This window comes from Pseudophryne corroboree, chromosome 8 (assembly GCF_028390025.1).
Source record: "Pseudophryne corroboree isolate aPseCor3 chromosome 8, aPseCor3.hap2, whole genome shotgun sequence".
In the NCBI taxonomy this organism is placed as follows: Eukaryota; Metazoa; Chordata; class Amphibia; order Anura; family Myobatrachidae; genus Pseudophryne; species Pseudophryne corroboree.
In genome coordinates, this window is record NC_086451.1 from 25953903 (window position 1) to 25975655 (window position 21753).

The window sequence follows — 21753 nt, forward strand, 5'->3', positions numbered from 1 at the left end:
GGAGTACCGATGGTCAAAAGTGGAGATATTAGCTTTTGTAGAAAGCTAATTTTGTTCTAAGATGGAAGACTCTCCAAAGGACCACATTGCAGACCCAGGAACACAGTTTATAATTCTATATCTACAACTAACTCATGTGGAATTTTGTGTTATCACGAACAATAATATTTCCTGGTTAATAATAGAGGAGCAACTTGAAACATGGACTCCACCCTCTTGTCATCCTGGAACAATTGTTCCTCTGACGTTAATGGGTATCTGAAACCGACAGAAACTCACCTCACACCCCCTCATTGCCACTGCCCACCAGCTGTTAAATCCCTGTGAACAAGGTGACCAATGACAAGGTGGAGGATGGAGAACACCCTAAAGCTATGGGCGAGGTTCTTGTCCAAAATGGCAAGAGGCACACATAATAGGGATGTCTCTTCTCCATTGATGGTCTGATAGAGATGGTAAATAGTTTTACCATTAATTGTTGTTCACCAATGGAGGCGCAATGGTGGATGTTCATTGATCATCAACATCATCTATGGAGGTCAGCTGTTGGATGGTGGCCACAGTCTGCACATCCGAGTTTTACCCACAACGGATGTTCACTGATAGTCAACATTGACCACAGTAGTCCGATGTCGAATGGCGGTCGCGATCTGCGCATGCATGCTGGGGGTTCATGGATGGTTCAACCAATAATGGTTTCATCCTGATGGTTAAAAAACCCATTGACAATAATGTAGGAGACCTGTGTTATTCCTAAAAATTATGGACCTTATAGTCCCCATCCCATGCTTTATAACCCATGAACAATAACATCCAACTTCTATTGGGTCCCATACATCAACAAACCAGATTCCCTGTTGATACACAAAATAAAAATCCTCGGATCAATGTTTCCAAACATGTTTGGATCAGAATTGGCGAATCGAGATGATCAAACTTGTTGGATTTTGCCAATTGTTACCACAATCATCGGTACAACGCAGAATTGTGTAGATTGATTGTTGATGTATGGGCACCTTTGGGTCGGGTGATCTGCAAAATCCAAGAGACTTACCGATTCTGATCATATTTGGGTATAAATCAGCAAATCGGGGATTTCCAACATGTTGGATGTCACCGACCCCCCGACCCTAGCATCGGAAGAACGGCGAGTTGGCCCAAAACACCCCTGATCCATGGGCCCCTTAAGGAGGGTGTACCCGATGACGATCCGATGATCGGCGACACAGATCGCCAGCCGTCGTACTCCAATGATCATCGATTTCTCGAGGGATCGTCAAAATACAGGTTAAAAAAATCACCGATTTGCAGATCGGAGTCGATGAATCGATATTGGCTAACTAGTTGGGTTTTGCCAATTACCCGACCCAGGCATCGGCATAATGGTGAATTGCCCCAATTGATCGCCTGACAATGGCTCGTGGCGACGTCCCCGACTCCTGGTCCCGGGCTCACCAGTCACCAGTGACGGCCCAGCGCGTAAGCTCCGCCCCCTCTGTCTCCTATTTATCCGACACCGCCAACCAGGACTCAGGGGTGTGCCTCCGTGTCGAGCGTCACCCTATCGGCAGGAGGACCGAGACAGTAGGCGGGGCTCTGGGCTGAGAGTGGGCGGGGCTCACTCCCGCTGCTCTCCAAGTCTCGCTCTCCCCTAGTCACGGCTGCTGATCGGGGAGTTCCCCCGCCCCGACCGGAAGAGGAAAGAGATCTGTTTCCGCTTCCGTTTCCAGCGTCGCTCCCGCCCGTTGTGGACTGATCTGCGAGAGAGCAGGTAAGAGGATTATGGCGGCGCTGCTGAGAGCTTGGGGGCCTCCTGTGGGTGCTAGTGCGTCACCGGGCGGGGTCCGGAGGCTGGGGAGGCCGTGTACCTCCGTCACCCCCTGTGCCTGTGACACCCATCCCTCAGTACTAGGTACACTGGACTGGTCTATGGCACCATATAGGTCTATACTTACTGAGGGCACTGACCCCCTGCGGCTTGCCTGTGCTCTGACCCCCCCTCCCCCCAACACTCCCCCATGACTCCCCAGGGCGCTGGGCACCTCCTCCTGCGCCTCCCCAGGGCGCTGGGCACCTCCTCCTGTGCGTCCGCAGGGCACCTTCCTCCTGCGCTTCCCCAGGGCGCTGGGCACCTCCTCCTGCGCCTCCCCAGGGCGCTGGGCACCTCCTCCTGCGCCTCCCCAGGGCGCTGGGCACCTCCTCCTGCGTCTCCCCAGGGCGCTGGGCACCACCTCCTGCGCCTCCCCAGGGCGCTGGGCACCTCCTCCTGCGCCTCCGCAGGGCGCTGGGCACCTTCCTCCTGCGCCTCTGCAGGGCACCTTCCTCCTGCGCCTCTGCAGGGCGCTGGGCACCTCCCCCCCCCCCCCCCCCCCATGCACCTCCCATGGGCCCACCTTCTGCATCCCCCCGGCGTGCCTGCCCAGGGTGCTGCGCCTCCCCAGTATACTTGTATACTGTTGAAGCTACTCCCTTGCACTGTGATCTGTGCCCTAAACATAGTATTTATTGTTCCATTCACACTACATTGTGTCTTCAGCATACAGTTTTCTCATACAGTATGTGCTCTGTTATAAGCATACAGTATGTGCTGCTCCATAAATATGCTGCACGTGCTGTTCCCTTCTATAGTATACTGCGCTGTGATCATGCTGTGTACACTGCACTCTAATCATACTTTTTGATCGTACGCTCTCGTGAGCGGGGTCCTATTCCCTCATATTCTTTTCCTCTCTTGATCCATCATCACCTTTCACTGCCAACAGCAGCAGGAAACCTTTGTGTCTGGCTGCCCTGCTGCTTATTTGGCTACTGTGGCAGCTGCTGCAGAAATGTCCTGCAATGCTCTGTACTGTAAGTCACCCTTTTCTTCTGCTCATGCAGAACTGTATGGTGCTGCGGACTCCTTGGGGCGCCATATAGATAAAGGATAATCATACCTTAGATGCTATGGGGGATATTCAATTTGGCCCAAAGAGACTTCTGGAGTAAAAACCCCCGATGTTTCTTCGGGTGCTGCAGTCGGGCTATTTAATTTGCTCGGCCGGTAACCAGTCTTCTTACACCCGAAAACACGCAGGTTGAGTGAAACCTGTGTGTTTTCGGGTGAAATAGCCAAGTTTTCAGGTGAAGCAACCCCCCCGATAAACCGCAGCACGCGCCGGCTTATCGGGGCCAATTAAATAGCCCCCGGCGCCGATACCTATCACCCGGCACCCTCGGGCCAAATTGAATATCCCCCTATGTCCTTCCGTTGCATGCTTTTCTCTTCCACTGTATGCTGTTCTCTGAACTGTATACTCTCCTCCCACCCGCTGTATGCCGTTCTCTGAACTGTATACTCTGCTCCCACCCACTGTATGCCGTTCTCTGAGCTGTATACTCTGCTCCCACCCACTGTATGCCGTTCTCTGAACTGTATACTCTGCTCCCACCCACTGTATGCCGTTCTCTGAGCTGTATACTCTGCTCCCACCCACTGTATGCCGTTCTCTGAGCTGTATACTCTGCTCCCACCCACTGTATGCCGTTCTCTGAGCTCGCACCCGCTGTATGCCGTTTTCTGAGCTGTATACTCTGCTCCCACTCGCTGTATGCCGTTCTCTGAGCTGTATACTCTGCTCCCACTCGCTGTATGCCGTTCTCTGAGCTGTATACTCTGCTCCCACTCGCTGTATGCCGTTCTCTGAGCTGTATACTCTGCTCCCACCCGCTGTATGCCGTTCTCTGAGCTGTATACTCTGCTCCCACCCGCTGTATGCCGTTCTCTGAGCTGTATACTCTGCTCCCACCCGCTGTATGCCGTTCTCTGAGCTGTATACTCTGCTCCCACCCGCTGTATGCTGTTCTCTGAGCTGTATACTCTGCTCCCACCCGCTGTATGCCGTTCTCTGAACTGTATACTCTGCTCGCACCCGCTGTATGCCGTTCTCTGAGCTGTATACTCTGCTCCCACCCGCTGTATGCCGTTCTCTGAGCTGTATACTCTGCTCCCACCCGCTGTATGCCGTTCTCTGAGCTGTATACTCTGCTCCCACCCGCTGTATGCCGTTCTCTGAGCTGTATACTCTGCTCCCACCCGCTGTATGCCGTTCTCTGAGCTGTATGCCGTTCTCTGAGCTGTATACTCTGCTCCCACCCGCTGTATGCCGTTCTCTGAGCTGTATACTCTGCTCCCACCCGCTGTATGCCGTTCTCTGAGCTGTATACTCTGCTCCCACCCGCTGTATGCCGTTCTCTGAGCTGTATACTCTGCTCCCACCCGCTGTATGCCGTTCTCTGAGCTGTATACTCTGCTCCCACCCGCTGTATGCCGTTCTCTGAGCTGTATACTCTGCTTCCACCCGCTGTATGCCGTTCTTTGAGCTGTATACTCTGCTCCCACCCGCTGTATGCCGTTCTTTAAACAAATGACATACACTATCCCTTTCCCAATACACCACCTCTTTAACATACTGTTTGTGCTACGTTCTTCCCATGTGCGCTGATACCTGTACTTCTACCCCTTTCACATCGCATCAAAAACCCGGTATATTGACGAGTTTTAGCCGTGTCTACCCGGTTTGAGCTGCAGTGTGAAAACGCCACAATGAATTTACCGGGTCCAACAACCCGGTATTTCAGCCCTTGTTAAAAGAAGGATCCAACACGGTTCGGACCCGTTTCATTTGTCAGTGTGAAAGCCTCGGTCCCGGTATATTCAAACCTGGAATCTTAAAAAGGAGGTGAGAGGCTGTCTCCCTGCATGATGTCACCAGCCTGAACCCGGTAATAACAAGCAGCACCCTGTAAACACTGGATGAGCGTTTGTTATACTGCAATCACAGTGCTATTACAACATGGCAACCTGGAGTGAGGATGAAGTTAGGGAGTTGTTGAGGATTAGAGGGGAGGCTGAAATCGCCATGCAAATTGCAGGCACTGTAAAGGATGCAATAACCTATAAAAACATCACAAGGATGCTTGCAGCCTCTGGTTTCCAGAGTACCTCACAGCAGGTAATAAATGAAAGTACGGTTCAATATTAAAATAAGGTGTTTTAAATGGGTGAACCGGGTTCAGTGTGAAAGGCACCAACCTGGGAATAACACTGCTCCAAAATACAGTGTGAAAGGGGGTATAGCTTGTTCAGACCCGGGTCGGACGCGTGTTCAAAAGCCGGTTCCTTACCGGGTTAGCGATGTGACAGGGTATACTTGTATGTGCTTCTCCCCTCCAATTTACACTTCTACTTAAATATACAGTATTTTCCACTGTCTTCAATTCTGAGCTGCTTCCTTTCTGTTTGACACTACTTACTAAACATAATGTCTGGGCTTCTTTTCCCACAAAAGCATGCAGTGGGCTTCTTTCCACTACAGATGCCTCCTGCTGCTGTTACATATTGTAGCACAGCTTCTGCGTACAAATAAGCTGTTGCTGTAGTATCCATCACTGAATCTGGCTCTGATCCCTACCACTGCTTCCTGAACATACTGTTTGAGTTGATCCCTACCTCTGTATGCTGCTCTATAGACGTATTGTACCTGCTGATACCTACCACAGTGAGCGCTTTCACTTGACACTATTCCTTTGTATACAAGAATACTTTGTATACAATGCTCCGTTTCATTATAAACTGTTGAGTCAACACGTGTTTGTATAAATGCGTATTTCTCTAACGTCCTAGTGGATGCTGGGGACTCCGTAAGGACCATGGGGAATAGCGGCTCCGCAGGAGACTGGGTACAGCTAAGAAAGAATTAGGACTACCTGGTGTGCACTGGCTCCTCCCACTATGACCCTCCTCCAGACTTCAGTTAGAATCCTGTGCCCGGCCGAGCTGGATGCACACTAGGGGCTCTCCTGAGCTCCTAGAAAGAAAGTATATGTTAGGTTTTTTATTTTACAGTGAGATCTGCTGGCAACAGACTCACTACAGCGAGGGACTAAGGGGAGAAGAAGCGAACCTACCTAACTGGTGGTAGCTTGGGCTTCTTAGGCTACTGGACACCATTAGCTCCAGAGGGATCGACCGCATGGAACCGGCCATTGGTGTTCGGTCCCGGAGCCGCGCCGCCGGCCCCCTTACAGAGCCAGAAGCAAGAAGAAATCCGGAAAATCGGCGGCAGAAGACATCAGTCTTCACCAAGGTAGCGCACAGCACTGCAGCTGTGCGCCATTGCTCCTCATACACACTTCACACTCCGGTCACTGAGGGTGCAGGGCGCTGGGGGGGGGGGCGCCCTGAGAAGCAATAAATACACCTTGGCTGGCAAATATATCACAATATATAGCCCCAGAGGCTATATATGTGATAAATACCCCTGCCAGAATCCATAAAAAAGCGGGAGAAAAGTCTGCGAAAAAGGGGCGGAGCTATCTCCCTCAGCACACTGGCACCATTTTCTCTTCACAGTGCACCTGGAAGACAGCTCCCCAGGCTCTCCCCTGTAGTTTTCAGGCTCAAAGGGTTAAAAAGAGAAGGGGGGGGCACAAAATGTAGGTGCAATATTGTTATACAAGCAGCTATTAGGGGAAAAATCACTCAGTTATAGTGTTAATCCCTGCATTATATAGCGCTCTGGTGTGTGCTGGCATACTCTCTCTCTGTCTCCCCAAAGGACTTTGTGGGGTCCTGTCCTCAGTCAGAGCATTCCCTGTGTGTGTGCTGTGTCGGTACGGCTGTGTCGACATGTGGGATGAGGAAGGTTACGTGGAGGTGGAGCAGAGGCCGATAAATGGGATGTCATCCCCTGTGGGGCCGACACCAGAGTGGATGGATAGGTGGAAGGTATTAAACGACAATGTCAACTCCTTACAAGGCTGGATGACGTAAAACAGCTGTGGGACAGCCGGCTTCTCAGCCCGCGCCTGCCCAGGCGTCTCAAAGGCCATCAGGGGCTCAAAAAAGCGCCCATTACCTCAGATGGCAGACACAGATGTCGACACGGAGTCTGACTTCAGTGTCGACGAGATTGAGACACATACACAATCCACTAGGAACATCCGTTACATGATCTCGGCAATAAAAAATGTGTTACGCATTTCTGACATGAACCCAAGTACCACATAAAAGGGGTTTTATTTTTGGGGAGAAAAAGCAGCCAGTGTTTTGTTCCCCCATCAGATGAATGAATGAAGTGTGTAAAGTAGCGTGGGTTCCCCCAATAAGAAACTGGTAATTTCTAAAAAGTTACTGATGGCGTACCCTTTCCCGCCAGAGGATAGGTCACGTTGGGAGATATCCCTTATGGTGGATAAGGCGCTCACACGTTTGTCAAAAAAGGTGGCACTGCCGTATTAGGATACGGCCACCTTGAAGGAGCCTGCTGATAAAAAGCAGGAGACTATCCTGAAGTCTGTATATACACACTCAGGTTATATACTGAGACCTGCAATCGCCTCAGCATAAATAGTGCTGCTGCAGCGTGGTCTGATACCCTGTCAGATAATATTAATACTCTAGGACAGGGAAAATAGTTTGCTAACATAGAGCATATTAAAGACGTTGTCTTATATATAAAGGATGCACAGAGGGATATTTGCCGGCTGGCATCCAGAAGTAATGCAATGTCCATTCTGCCAGGAGGGTATTAGAAACCCGGCAGTGGACAGGTGATGCTGCCTATAAAAGGCACATGGAGATTCTGCCTTATAAGGGTGAGGAATTGTTGGGGATGGTCTCTGGGACCTCGTATCCACAGCAACAGCTGGGAAGAAATTTTTTTTACCTCAGGTTTCCTCACAGCCTAAGAAAGCACCGTATTTTCAGGTACAGTCCTTTCGGCTTCAGAAAAGCAAGCGGGTCAAAGGCGCTTCCTTTCTGCACAGAGACAAGGGAAGAAGGAAAAAGCTGCACCAGCAGCCAGTTCCCAGGATCAAAAATCTTCCCCCGCTTCCTCTGAGTCCACCGCTTGACGTTGGGGCTCCACAGGTGGAGACAGGTGCGGTAGGGGCGCGTCTCGGGAACTTCAGGGACCAGTGGGTTTGCCCACAGGTGGATCCCTAGGTTCTGCAAATAGTATCACAGGGATACAGGCTGGAGTTCGAGGCGACTCCCCCTCGCCGTTACCTCACCTCAGCCTTGCCTGCTGCCCTCGGAGAAAGGTAGTACTGGCGGCAATTCACAAGCTGCACTTCCAGCAGGTGAAATCTAGGTACCCCTCCTTCAACAAGGCCGGGGTTACTATTCCAAAATGTTGTGGTACCGAAACCAGACGGTTCGGTGAGACCCATTCTAAAATTGAAAGCCTTGAACACTTATATACGAAGGTTCAAGTTCGAAATGGAATCGCTCAGGGCGATTATTGCAAGCCTGGATGGTATCACTGGACATCAAGGATGCTTACCTGCATGTCCCTATTTACCCTTTTCACCAGGAGTACCTCAAAATTGTGGTACAGGATTGTCATTACCAATTCCAGACGTTGCCGTTGGTCTGTCCCCGGCACCGAGGTATTTACCAAGGTAATGGCCGAAATAATTATCCCGTACTTGGACGATCTCCTTTTATAAAGGCGAGGTCCAGGGAGCAGTTGTTCGGCGGAGTAGCACTATCTCGGGAAGTGCTACAACAGCACGGCTGAATTCTGAATATTCCAAAGTCGCAGCTGGTTCCTACGACGCGTCTACTGTTCCTGAGTATGGTTCTGGACACAGAACAGGATAAAAAGGGTTTCTCCCGGAGGAGAAGTCCAAGGAGTTGTCGTCTCTAGACAGAGACCTCCTAATACGTATACAGGTGTCGGTGCATCAATGCACGCGAGCCCTGGGAAGGATGGTAGCTTCTTACAAAGAAATTCCATTCGCCAGGTCCCATTCAAGGATTTTCCAGTGGGATCTGTTGGACATGTGGTCCGAGTCGCATCTTCAGATGCATCGGCGGATAACCATGTCTCCAAGGGCCAGGGTGTCGTTGTTGTTGTGGTGGCTGCAGAGTGCTCATCTTCTAGGGGGCCGCAGATTCGGCATACAGGACTGGGTCCTGGTGACCACGGATGCCAGCCTTCGAGGCTGGGGGGCAGTCACACAGGGAAGAAACTTCCAAGGCTATGGAAAAGTCAGGAGACTTCCCTACACATAAATATTCTGGAACTAAGGGCCATTTACAATGCCCTAAGTCAGGCTAGACCCCTGCTTCAACACCGGCCGGTGCTGATCCAGTCAGACAACATCACGGCGGTCGCTCATGTACACAACAGGGCGGCACAAGAAGCAGGATGGCGATGGCAGAAGCCACAAGGATTCTCCGATGGGCGGAAAATCATGTGTTAGCACTGTCAGCAGTGTTCATTCCCGGAGTGGACAACTGAGAAGCAGACTTTCTCAGAAGACACAACCTCCACCCGGGAGAGTGGGGACTTCATCCAGAAGTCTTCCAAATGATTGTACACCGTTGGGAAAGGCCACAGGTGGACATGATGGCGTCCCGCCTCAACTAAAAGTTACAAAGATATTGCGCCAGGTCAAGGACCCTCAGGCGATAGCTGTGGACGCTCTGGTAACACCGTGGGTGTACCAGTCGGTGTATGTGTTCCCTTCTCTGCCTCTCTTACCCAGGGTAATGAGAATAATAAGAAGGAGAGGAGTAAGAACTATACTCATTGTTCCGGGTTGGCCAAGAAGAGCTTGGTAACCAGAACTCCAAGAAATGATCTCAGAGGACCTATGGCCTCTGCCGCTCAGACAGGACCTGCTGCAGCAGGGGGCCTGTCTGTTTCAAGACGTACCGCGGCTGCGTTGAACGCCGGATCCTGAAGGAAAAGGGAATTCCGGAGGAAGTTATCCCTACGCTATTTAAAGCTAGGAAAGAAGTGAACGCTAACCATTATCACCGCATAGGGCGGAAATATGTTGCGTACTGTGAGGCCAGGAAGGCCCCAAAGGAGAAATTTCAGCTAGGTCGATTTCTGCACTTCCTACAGTCAGAGGTGACTATGGGCCTACAATTGGGTTCCATTAAGGTCCAGATTTCGGCTCTATCGATTTTCTTCCAAAATGGAACTGGCTTCACTGCCTGAAGTTCAGACATTTGTCAAGGGAGTGCTGCATATTCAGCCTCCTTTTGTGCCTCCAGTGGCACCGTGGGACCTCAACGTGGTGTTGGGTTTCCTAAAGTCACATTGGTTTTAGCCACTCAAAACCGTGGATTTAAAATATCTCACGTGGAAAGTGGTCATGCTTTTGGCCTTGGCTTCGGCAAGGCGGGTGGCAGAATTGGCGTCTTTGTCATGCAAAAGCCCCTATTTGATTTTCCATATGGATAGGGCAGAATTGAGGACTCGTCCCCAGTTTCTCCCTAAGGTGGTATCAGCTTTTCACTTGAACCAACCTATCGTGGTGCCTGCGGCTACTAGGGACTTGGAGGACTCCAAGTTACTGGACGTAGTCAGGGCCTTGAAAATTTATGTTTCCAGGACGGCTGGAGTCAGGAAGACTGACTCGCTATTTATCCTGTATGCACCAAACAAGATGGGTGCTCCTGCTTCAAAGCAGACTATTGCTCGCTGGATTTGTAGCACAATTCAGCTTGCGCATTCTGTGGCTGGCCTGCCGCAGCCTAAATCTGTAAAAGCCCATTCCACGAGGAAAGTGGGCTCTTCTTGGGCGGCTGCCCGAGGGGTCTCGGCTTTACAACTTTGCCGAGCTGCTACTTGGTCAGGGGCAAACACGTTTGCAAAATTCTACAAATTTGATACCCTGGCTGAGGAGGACCTTGAGTTCTCTCATTCGGTGCTGCAGAGTCATCCGCACTCTCCCGCCCGTTTGGGAGCTTTGGTATAATCCCCATGGTCCTTACGGAGTCCCCAGCATCCACTAGGACGTTAGAGAAAATAAGATTTTACTCACCGGTAAATCTATTTCTCGTAGTCCGTAGTGGATGCTGGGCGCCCGTCCCAAGTGCGGACTGTCTGCAATACTTGTATATAGTTATTGTTAACTAAAAGGGTTATTGTTGAGCCATCTGTTGAGAGGCTCTGTTATGTTCATACTGTTAACTGGGTATAATATCACGAGTTATACGGTGTGATTGGTGTGGCTGGTATGAGTCTTACCCGGGATTCAAAATCCTTTCCTTATTGTGTCAGCTCTTCCGGGCACAGTATCCTTACTGAAGTCTGGAAGAGGGTCATAGTGGGAGGAGCCAGTGCACACCAGGTAGTCCTAATTCTTTCTTAGCTGTGCCCAGTCTCCTGCGGAGCCGCTATTCCCCATGGTCCTTACGGAGTCCCCAGCATCCACTATGGACTACGAGAAATAGATTTACCGGTGAGTAAAATCTTATTTTATTTTACTGTTTTATTATACATACTTGGCATAGTCCCCCGTTACTCACAAATGATATATTGGTGAAAACTGAGCTGATTAGTGTTCACGCTATGGTGACCTGCAGGCAGTGTGCATGCTGGGAAGGGGGAGTACGTCTACACACACTGAAGGCGCGTAAGCTGCCGAAAAGGGGACTCGACCGATCATGGGAGGGAGGTGTGAACTCATGACATGCCCCCCTTGTCCGTCACTGTCTGGGGAGGTGCCAGCACTTACAAACATGCCAGGATGCCCCCAAGCTCTCCCCTCACTGAATAGATGGCGTGCACATGTGCGCTGCATCTCTTTACCGGTGGTATGCACTACACTGCAACTTTTCCCACCCGTGGGATGCAGTCCTTGTGTGGGTGGGGAGATATGAGGGCAGGCTGTGTCAGTGGGGTGCCATGGTAAGGGTAGGGCACATTTGCCATTTTAAAATTGGGCGGGGCCTAGCGGGAACACTGGTGATTCTTTTCAGATTTGCTGTGTGTAGTTGAATATTTTCTGCACAAGGAGGCTGGGTGCACTGTCCTCCAGTCATGTTATTCTATTAACATGATGTTTTGGCAGAAATTATTCAGTGTGTAAAAGTAATGGGCGCCCGACTGATGATATTCAATTGTTCTGCGAGTGTTTTAGATGACCATTACTTATACCCCTTTCACACCGCACAAATAACCCGGTATTGACCCGGCATATTGCCGGGTCGACACGGGTCAGCGTGTGGTGTGAAAGCGTCATGTGGGAAATCCCGGGTTGCCTGACCCGGCAGTTCAACCCGGGATTAAAGCCGTGTTATTCCCGGGATGAATACCGGGTCAATGGCAGCGTAAACAGGCTCCCGGGTCGATGGGACCCGTTGACTACAACACGGAGAGGCGGCGCGGAGATGAGCTCATCTCTCGGCTATGCCCCCTACTGCTATGGCCACCAGCGTGGCATATTGCAGAGTCGGGGAAGCCAGCAGCAGCTGCCAATGCCGGATCCCACCCGGGAAGGACCAGTTTCCAATTCCTGGGTTGGATCCGGCATTGGCGCTGTGAAAGGGGTATTATTGTGCCCAAATGCACCAGGATTATACACTTTGTGCCAATTCAATAGTTTTGGCCTTATAAAACTCTTCTCTAAACAGGACTGTTTAGACGCCCAAACAATTGTCACAATTCAGTTAATGTTTGGGTACCCATGCACACTGCGCATGTTGCGCCCAAATAGACCGGGTTTAGCCGCATAAAACGGCTACACCCATCTAAAGTCCTGCTTTGGGCGTTCGAATGGTATGCCCAAAGTGCCAACTTAACACACACCTCCTCTCGCACCACAGGAGGCTGCTGGAAGAAATGTCAGTCCCGCAGGTACTGGGCATCTAAACGGAGCAACAATTGAATTGCCTTATTTTGCGCCTCCTAGTGGTAGCATGGAAAAACAATTGAATCAGCCTCATAAAGCAGCTAAATATAAGTATTGGGCGAGCTGCTTAAACGGCAGTATGGAAGCTCAAAAGCACAACTTTTTGCTGGTTTCTGCTCGTCACCTCAGAAGGTAACGGCCACCCACGGCACTTGTGCCCAGTGGCTAAATAGTTGAATTCTCCAGTCGGGGCACCCAAAAACAATTGACGTGACCCGCCATAGATGGCCGTTGAGTACACAGAAGGTTTAGAGATGAGTTTTGCATGCCAACATTGTGAAAGTGATTGAGAGGAGCATAGAATTAGACGTAAAATAAGATTCTAAGATATTTTCTGTTATTACTGTTTGACTGCCGACAATAAATATATAATGGGACATCAGGTAGTGTACGTTTTTGCAGGGGCTGTTCTCAGTGTAGATGTTCTAACGCATTTCACCACTGGCATTATCCTCTTCAGGATGGTAGTTATGATGTGGCAGGGATATGAAACTAGTATCATCTGTGTACATTTGAGCAGACGTTGTATTACCAGCTGTGTATAAGTCATTGACTAGAATATTCTGTCCCTTTCATTGTATGGAAGGAGATTTTCACTTTTTACATTCTTAGTAAATCTGTACATTCCACAGAAGTGACGCAGATTTATCCTCCTCTCTCGCATGGTTCAGAATTTTTAAGTTTACTTTGCTACGCAGTTACTTATTCAGCTGTGTGATGTTGGTAGTGTTCCAGTGAAGTGTGTGGTATTTTCTCTAACGTCCTAGTGGATACTGGGGTGACATTAGTGTTATGATTCCCGTACTGCAGACCAGATGAGATCTTATGGCAGAGGTCTGAGTACTGGAAAGATATGCTGGTTACGGGAGCAGGAAAGCCTAGTAACCCCTGGCGCCCTAACTCCGTTGTCTCGCCCGTGTTATCAGAAATCCCCTGCGAGACTATGGTTGCTTGAGCCCATGGCAGCCGCGTTCGAAGGGCGGATTATGTCTGCCCAACCCCGATGCCCCCTCAGGTCTTAATGGGAGACAAAGGGAAATCCGAGACAGGGTGATAACAAGGGGCCCTCTGACTAAGCAACCAGACCAGGGGTTACAAGCTATCTAACTTAACCAAAAGTATGTGCGGACAAACCGCCAGGGAAAAGGACAACCAAAGATCCACTGATCTGTTACTCCTATCCAGCACCGCTGGATACCAGAGTGGACTAGTGGGAGCGGAATCCTCCGCAAAAGCTCCGGAACACAATAAAACTAAATAATAAATAGTAAGCGGTCAAGCCGCAACACACGGCTACGCCGCGACTCACGAACACCACTGGATGTTAAAGGTGCTCGGTAGGACTCCAGGAAAGATGACAAATTCCGAGTACTGGATCACTGAGGGCAGGAACAACCGGATGGAGCAGGACTGGAAACTCTCTGTAACAGACACAGCAACAGGAAGCTAACACCGGCGTCTGTGAGAAGTCCTGAGAGTGCTTTTATTTAGAACCCCTCCAATCCGGATCCAGACAGGGTAATGTTAATTATGCCGTGCAGCTGCATGCTGCACGGCCAGGATGCAATTTGACCTGATTCATTAGACCTAGCAACGCGGAACGCGGTCCGACAGTGGCGTCCCCGTTGCTATGGTCAGAGCGGCTCCGTGCGCCCGGCGTCTAGCGTTGCTAGGGAGCCGGCGGCTGTCTGCCTGCGGCGTCCCTAGTTGCTAGGCGCCGGGCCGCACTGACGGGCGGACCCTCGGCGCCTAACAGTACCCCCCCCCTTGAGGAGAGGTCAAGGAACCCCTAAGGCCAGGCTTCTGAGGAAATTCTCGAAAAAACGCCCTTTTGAGCCTCGGGGCATGGAGATCCTCATCCAGGACCCAAGACCTTTCCTCTGGACCATAACCTCTCCAATGCACCAAAAAATAAAGCCGACCCCGGGACAACTTGGAATCGAGAACCTTCTCCACTAAGAACTCCTGCTGACCCTGTACGTCTATTGGTGATTTCCCCTGAGAGATCTTGCGAGGAAATTTACTGGACGAAACATAAGGTTTTAACAAGGAGCAATGGAAGGTATTTCCGATCCGTAAAGTTTTTGGTAACCGTAACCGGAAAGCCACTGGATTGACTTTTTTGATAATTTGAAATGGTCCAATAAATTTAGGACCCAATCTGGCTGAGGTTTGTCGAAGTTTAATGTTGCGAGTCGACAACCATACCCTATCTCCAACTTTGAAAGTGCACGGCCGCCGGAGCCTGTCAGAAAATTTTTTCTCCCGAAATGCCGCTTTTCTGAGAGCCAGGTGCACTTTTCTCCAAATGAGTTTGAGATGAGAGGTCAAGGTCAGTGAGGAGACAGAGGAATGTTGAAAAAAGGAATTAGCTCTAGGGTGAAAACCAAAAACTGTAAAAAATGGAGATACATTGGTGGAGGAATGACAGGCATTGTTGTAAGCAAACTCTGCTAACGGAAGAAACTCAGACCAGTCATTTTGGAGTTTGGCCGAGTACAAACGCAAATATTGTTTTAATGATTGATTGACTCGCTCAGTCTGCCCGTTGGATTGGGGATGGTAGCCAGACGTTAAAGATAATTTCATCTTCAATGAGGCACAAAAAGACTTCCAAAATTGTGCAATGAATTGTGGACCCCGATCAGAAACAATATCAGTGGGTAACCCATGGAGTCTGAAAACATGGCGGAGGAACAAGACTGCCAATCCCTGGGCAGATGGCAATCGGGGAAGAGCAATAAAATGGGCCATTTTGCTAAAACGGTCCACTACCACCCATATGACTCGGCATCCGGCTGACAGAGGGAGGTCCACCACAAAATCCATGGAAATATGAGACCATGGCCTAAGAGGAACATTCAAGGGCATAAGTTGACCGATAGGCAAGGAACGGGGAACCTTATGCTGTGCACAGACCTGACAAGAAAAAACAAACTCCTTAATGTCTTTGGAAAGACCAGGCCACCATACCGAGCGGGAAACTAATTCAAAAGTCTTAGCGATCCCCGGATGCCCGGCAACTTTGCTATCGTGAAACTCTGTCAAAACCGTTGCTCTCAAAAACTCGGGGACATAAAGACGACCAGCAGGAGTATTACCAGGAGCTTGATGTTGAAGCTGCTTCAACTGGGTAAATAAATCTTGTGTGAGGCCTGCCCGAATGACTGAAGACGGAAGTATGGGAGTAACAGGACTGTTGTCTTGAACTGGAAGAAAACTGCGTGATAGGGCATCTGCCTTGGTATTCTTGGAACCTGGCCTGAAGGTGATAATGAACTTGAAACGAGTAAAAAATAAAGCCCAACGAGCTTGCCGGGCATTAAGCCGTTTGGCTGATTCAATGTATTGAAGATTTTTGTGATCAGTCAAAACTGAAATGGTATGAGTGGCTCCTTCAAGCCAATGCCTCCACTCCTCAAAAGCCCATTTAATAGCCAGTAATTCCCGGTTACCAACATCGTAGTTGGATTCAGCAGATGAGAATTTCCTGGACATGAAGGCACAAGGATGTAATTCTAGGGAATCCGGATCCTTCTGAGACAGGATAGCCCCTACTCCAACCTCCGAGGCATCGACCTCAACAATGAAAGGCAATTCTGGGTTGGGATGTCTGAGGACAGGGGCTGAGACAAAGGCTTGTTTCAAGGCCTGAAAAGATAACTCCGCATCACGTGACCAGTTGGTAGGATCTGCTCCCTTCTTAGTCAGTGCCACAATGGGAGCAACTAGGTCAGAGAAAGAGTGAATAAATCTTCTATAGCAATTTGCAAACCCTAAAAAGCGCTGAATTGCTTTTAAATTGGTGGGTTGCGCCCAACTAAGGATGGCTTGGAGCTTCTTTGGTTCCATACAGAATCCCCGAGGGGAAATAATGTACCCTAAAAAGGATACCTCCGTGACATGAAATTCACACTTCTCCAGCTTGGCATATAGGTGATTTTCACGTAATTTTTTTTAGAACCTGACGCACCTGGGTAACATGTTGTTCTATAGAGTCAGAATATATCAAAATATCGTCTAAGTAGACTACAACGAATTTTCCAAGAAATTCACGGAGCACATCGTTAATGAGATCCTGGAAAACTGCCGGAGCGTTGGACAGGCCGAAAGGCATAACCAGATACTCATAGTGGCCTGACTGAGTACTGAATGCCGTTTTCCACTCATCCCCTGACTTGATTCTGATGAGGTTATATGCTCCTCTCAGGTCAATCTTAGAAAAAATCAACGCCGAACGTAGCTGATCAAAGAGGACAGAAATCAGCGGCAAAGGGTAAGTATTCTTTACAGAGATTTTATTCAAGGCTCTAAAGTCGATGCAAGGTCTGAGTGATCCATCCTTCTTCTCCACGAAGAAGAAGCCTGCACTTAAAGGGGATTTAGATGGCCTGATAAATCCTTTCCCTAGGCTTTCTTTAACATACTCATTCATGGCCACAGTTTCAGGTCCGGACAATGCATATAACCTTCCCTTAGGCAAAGTGGCACCAGGAATTAACTCAATAGAACAATCATAAGGCCTATGGGGAGGCAGAATATCCGCATTGCCCTTGGAAAATACATCAACAAAATCCTGGTATACCACAGGAATGGGTGCGGGAATGACAGCAGCAATTCTGATGGGAAGCGTAATACATTCCTTATTACAGATGGTACCCCATTGTAAGATCTCCCCCAACTGCCAATCAATGATGGGATTATGAAAGGCCAGCCAAGGGTGACCCAGAACCACAGGAACTGCTGGGCAATGGGTAAGGAAAAACTCAATCTTTTCAGAATGCAGAGCTCCTACCGAAAGTAGAACAGAAGGTGTACAGAGAGAAATAACCCCATTGGACAAGGGACTCCCATCTAAACCATGCATGGTGATACACCTACCCAAGGCTAACTGAGGAATACCTAAGGCCTTGGCCCATGTTAAATCCATAAAGTTCCCTGCAGCTCCACTGTCCACAAAAGCCGAGACCGAAGAACAGAGGCTGCCAAAGGAAACTTTAGCTGGAACCAACAGTGAATTATTTGAGGAGATAAGCTGTAAACCAAAGTGAACCCCCTCACAACTCACTTGGTCGAGGCGTTTCCCGACTTGTTCGGACAACTACGGGCAAAATGTCCCTTACCCCCACAGTATAAACAAAGACCAGAATTTTGCCTTCTGGTTCTTTCTTCTGGAGACAGTTTGGAGAGGCCTATCTGCATGGGCTCCTCTATGTCCACAGGAATGGAAAAAACACAAGGAGTAGACCCGACAGATGCTCCTTTTTCAGCCCTCCGCTCTCTGAGACGACGATCAATCTTAATAGAGAGCTCCATGAGTTTATCGAGAGTCTCAGGAGCGGGATACTGAAGGAGACTGTCTTTTATAGACTCGGATAAGCCGAGGCGAAACTGACTGCGCAAGGCTGGGTCATTCCATCCACAGTCGTTCGACCAACGGCGAAACTCTGTACAATAAATCTCTGCGGGATTCCTACCCTGTCTGAGAGCACGCAACTGACTCTCGGCGGATGCCTCTCTATCAGGGTCGTCATACAAAAGCCCTAAGGACCCCAGAAAGGCGTCTACAGACAATAAAGCTGGATCGTCTGTCTTTAAACCAAAAGCCCAGGTCTGAGGATCCCCCTGTAGCAGAGAAATAATAATTCCTACCCGCTGAGATTCCGTACCTGAGGATACTGGTCTTAAACGAAAATACAGTTTACAAGACTCTTTAAAATTAAAAAACTGCTTTCTATCCCCAGAAAAACGGTCAGGCAGATGCATTTTTGGTTCAGGAATGACCCTCGGGGAAGTCCGTAACAGATCTTCCTGTGACCTCACCCGAAGGGACAGATCCTGAACCATCTGAGTAAGCTCTTGGATCTGGCTAACTAAAAGCTGGCCAGGATTTGGCCCAACACCGGTGGGATTCATGAAGCTGACAAAATCTCCCAACTGAATAAGGGAAAAAATTAACTCCTGTTAATTTTAAATTTTAGTCTGGCCGGTGTTAATGTTATGATTCCCGTACTCCAGACCAGATGAGATCTTATGGCAGAGGTCTGAGTACTGGAAAGATATGCTGGTTACGGGAGCAGGAAAGCCTAGTAACCCCTGGCGCCCTAACTCCGTTGTCTCGCCCGTGTTATCAGAAATCCCCTGCGAGACTATGGTTGCTTGAGCCCATGGCAGCCGCGTTCGAAGGGCGGATTATGTCTGCCCAACCCCGATGCCCCCTCAGGTCTTAATGGGAGACAAAGGGAAATCCGAGACAGGGTGATAACAAGGGGCCCTCTGACTAAGCAACCAGACCAGGGGTTACAAGCTATCTAACTTAACCAAAAGTATGTGCGGACAAACCGCCAGGGAAAAGGACAACCAAAGATCCACTGATCCGTTACTCCTATCCAGCACCGCTGGATACCAGAGTGGACTAGTGGGAGCGGAATCCTCCGCAAAAGCTCCGGAACACAATAAAACTAAATAATAAATAGTAAGCGGTCAAGCCGCAACACACGGCTACGCCGCGACTCACGAACACCACTGGATGTTAAAGGTGCTCGGTAGGACTCCAGGAAAGATGACAAATTCCGAGTACTGGATCACTGAGGGCAGGAACAACCGGATGGAGCAGGACTGGAAACTCTCTGTAACAGACACAGCAACAGGAAGCTATCACCGGCGTCTGTGAGAAGTCCTGAGAGTGCTTTTATTTAGAACCCCTCCAATCCGGATCCAGACAGGGTAATGTTAATTATGCCGTGCAGCTGCATGCTGCACGGCCAGGATGCAATTTGACCTGATTCATTAGACCTAGCAACGGGGAACGCGGTCCGACAGTGGCGTCCCCGTTGCTATGGTCAGAGCGGCTCCGTGCGCCCGGCGTCTAGCGTTGCTAGGGAGCCGGCGGCTGTCTGCCTGCGGCGTCCCTAGTTGCTAGGCGCCGGGCCGCACTGACGGGCGGACCCTCGGCGCCTAACAATTAGTACCATGGGGTATAGATCGGATCCATTGGAGCCGAGCGCTTTAAGAAATCAATGTGTGCCAGCTTCTCCCCTCTATGCCCTTCCTGCAGACTCCGTTTAGAAAAATGTGCCCAAGGAGCCGGGTGCATTCTCTGGAGCTCCAGAGAGTTTTCTTCAGACTTTGTTAGTTTGTTATTTTCAGGCAGCACTGGTTGGCAACCAGTCTGCCTGCATTGTGCGATGTAGGGTTGGGGGGCGGGGGGTTACGAACCAACTTAATATAGCTCATGCCCCAGGGTGTGAGCCCACGCCGGCAGCATGCCGCCACCTCTAACAGATGCCGAATAGACGCGGTGAGTACTACACCGGGCCTCGAGCTGCGGTGCCCGCTGGGGTCCCACACGGGCGCAGAGTAAAAGGGGGATTCTAATCTCTCTCTTTACACAATATGACATAAAATGCCAGTATAATCTCTATCGGGACTGCGCGCCAGTGAAGGGGCGGGGCTTCTAGGAGAGTGGAACCAGAAGCTGAAAGGCCCCATTTCCTGCTGCACGTTGAGACTGCTCCTCCTTAGAGGCCACTGAACCACTAATTATACTGGTACCAGGGGTCTGATAGAAAGGGGGCAGCATATATACAGCGGTTATACCGCGGTGCTAATAGCAAACATATAAATATACCCAGCGGGGCGCTGCTCTGGACTGCGGTGTTGTGAGCTGGTTCCAATCCTCTCTGTGTCACTCCAGTCAGGGCTGTCTGGGCTTATTGTGCTGTCTCACTAACGTGTTGTCACTGCTCTGTGTTATATCTCTGTGTTTCTGCTGTAAGCATGTCTGGGAATAAAATCTGTGTGTCCCTCTTGCAACACCAAGTTTACACCCTCTTCACAAGGGTCCCTACTATGTACCCAGTGTTCTCTGCCTTCACAAGGTAGTGGCTGAATGGGTAGAATAATTTAAAACTATGATTACTGATACAAATACAGAGTTTGCTGCTGCAAAGCGGGAAAGGCAAACCCTGAGATAGTTTGTAGATGATTTCTTGGTTAAGACTGCTGACCACAGTCGGGCTACTCAGCCCCCTCTGGTGGTCTCTTATAAACGCACACTCCCACAGATGCGCCAGTCTGACTGATACTGAAATACCAGTTATGGTGCCCATACACTTGTGCGATGACCCGCGACGCGACATCGCGGGGCATCGCACCGGCAGTTCAGGTGTTGTGTAATCACGTGTTGGGCACGTCACAGCCGAGTGGGGGTGGCCTCCGGCCACCCCCGGTGGGTGCCCATCGCGCAATGCAGTGCGATATATCGCATGTGTTTTTAAAAACACATGCGATCGCACTGCGATTCGATAAATATTAAGTGCAGCACTTACTATCTTGAGACGCGACATTCGACCGGCGTGCCCGCGCATCGCGTCTCATCGTACCTAAAATGTGCATACAATCTATCGATTTATCTCACAGATGCGGTCGAAATCGAAGAATTGTACCTGATATCTCAAGTGTTTGGGCTACATAAGATGAGGGAGAACTGGAGGTGGAAGATGACAGTGCTCTGTCCCTGGTGGTTGAGGCCCTGATTTATGCTATTAAAGAAGTCCTCAACTTACATGGTAAGGAGACAGACCCAGAAGAGGAATTGTTGAATGTGAAACCAAATTCCTCTGTCGCCTTCCCTATCTCAAAAGAATTAAACTCCCTTTCCAAAGAGGCGTGGGTAAATCCTGACAAGAAATGTATTACTCCTAAGAGGTTACTAAATTCCTTTCCATTTCCTGCTGAGGATAGGAAAGTGTGGGAAAGCCCACCATCCGTGGGATACTTCAGTGTCCAGGCTGTCACGTAAGCTCATACTGCCTGTACCTGGGGCTGTTTCTCTCCAAGACCCAGCTGATCGCAAAATTGAGACTACTCTCAAATCAATCTATACAGCAGTGGGCGTAGCTCAACACCCCACTATTGCTTGCTGCTGGATATCTAGGGCCATTATTAAATGGTCCGATAATATAATAAATGGGTTTCACTCCCTACCTCAGGATGAGATCATTATACTACTGCAGCATACTCAAGATGCTGCAAACTTTGAGGCAGTTAAGG

General features: G+C 49.6%; 1 protein-coding gene across 4 annotated transcripts in view; it reads left to right on the plus strand.

The window, feature by feature from the left end:
* Positions 1–1628: 1628 nt before the first annotated feature.
* Positions 1629–21753, plus strand: part of MBD1 (methyl-CpG binding domain protein 1) — a 54369-nt gene continuing 34244 nt past the window's right edge. The window contains exon 1 of one of the 4 annotated variants that reach the window (XM_063936108.1): positions 1629–1771. The gene's annotated coding sequence lies outside the window, so the exon portion shown is untranslated. Of the gene's footprint in view, positions 1772–1803; positions 1913–21753 lie in introns of those variants that run through there. The other 3 variants (XM_063936106.1, XM_063936109.1, XM_063936107.1) reach the window with 3 other exon arrangements.